Source organism: Anas platyrhynchos, chromosome 4 (assembly GCF_047663525.1).
Source record: "Anas platyrhynchos isolate ZD024472 breed Pekin duck chromosome 4, IASCAAS_PekinDuck_T2T, whole genome shotgun sequence".
NCBI lineage: Eukaryota > Metazoa > Chordata > Aves > Anseriformes > Anatidae > Anas > Anas platyrhynchos.
In genome coordinates, this window is record NC_092590.1 from 206,299 (window position 1) to 207,697 (window position 1,399).

The following is a 1,399-nucleotide window of genomic DNA, read 5'->3' on the forward strand; positions in this document are numbered from 1 at the left end:
GTGCTGAGGGAGGAATGCCCTCCGGGGCTGGCTGGGACACCCCCAAAACCTTTGGAGAAAAAACAAACAAACAGCGAACAAACAAAAAACCCACCCCCAACCCCCTTTTTTTCCACCTCCAAGTTGAATAAAGAGGAGCTCTTCCTTCAGTACGTGCCCAGATATCTTAGTCTACGTTTTGCTTTAACTCCCACTACGTACTTCTCTTCAATACGCTGTGTTTCCACATACCGCTGCTTTTAGCAATGTTTTTGCCTCAGACGCTAAAAGTTGATCTTTTCCCCAAGTCAGAAAAAACAGAATGGGGCTTCTGGGAACCCTTAGCTGTGACAGCTGTTCATGTACAACCGAGATTTACGCCTTTATATATATTTAACTGTGAAGGTCTTCTTCTCTCCCGACTAATAACGGGGAGAAGTTTGCCCAAAACTTCAAAGAGCAAAAGTTTTGATGCCAGGAACGCTCCTGCTTCCTCGTTGCCTGTCATTCCCTTTTAAGTATGAAATTTTCCAGTTGCAATGCAATGAGCTGACTGTGGTTCCAGAGGTAAAGATGCATTTAGGATACCAGGTTTTCAACATCGTCTTGAAGTGGATAAGAAGAAACACATTTTTGCCTCAGTGATATGTTTTTTTCCTCTCCTTTGCCTGGAGATGCAATGAAAGCTTCCTGTTGTCCGCTCAACACAGGCATCTTCTTCACGGTAGCTTTTTAAATACAGTGCTAACAACACAGCTCTTTGTTCCCTTCTGTACGTCTACTGAAACGCAGATTAGGTGCCAGGCGTAGGTCAGTCTTGGAAAAAGCTGCCACCCCTAATGTTATAAGTTAGACCACACAATTTTCTGGTCTATTGAAATTATTTTATTAATCAAGTAAGCAGACACAAGCAAAACAGCGCTGGGTGGCTGGGGAGTCTCCGCTCCACCACAGCACGCAACTTCCCCTTTCCAGTGTCGCTGTTTTAGAGCATTCAAGTTCTGGCTTGTCGAGACTTGACCTGTCGACTTGTCGACTTGTCGAGACTTGTTCTGAGGCTGCGCAGTCTGTTGTTGGGGGTCGTTATTCTTCCTCCGGTGATCATGCGTTGTGCTTGTGTTCAGGTGGGGGCAAAATAGGATGTCTTGAGGTGGGTGGGTGGTATCTTACAAAATCCTTGTTTTAACAAGGATGTTTACCCAACCCCCCTTCCGCATTTGTCCCCATGTTACAATGCTGTGAGTTGTGAAACCTTATCTCCTCAGTAGATTCTTTAAATTCTCAAGGACAATGAACAAGCCCCTACTAATTTATCACAATCCCTCCTTTTTCTTTTTCTAACATATTTTGTTCATTGAATTTTTGCAATATTTTCTTGCTGAGCATCAAAGTTTCTGCGTCGTCCTCCTCCTGCTCAAGA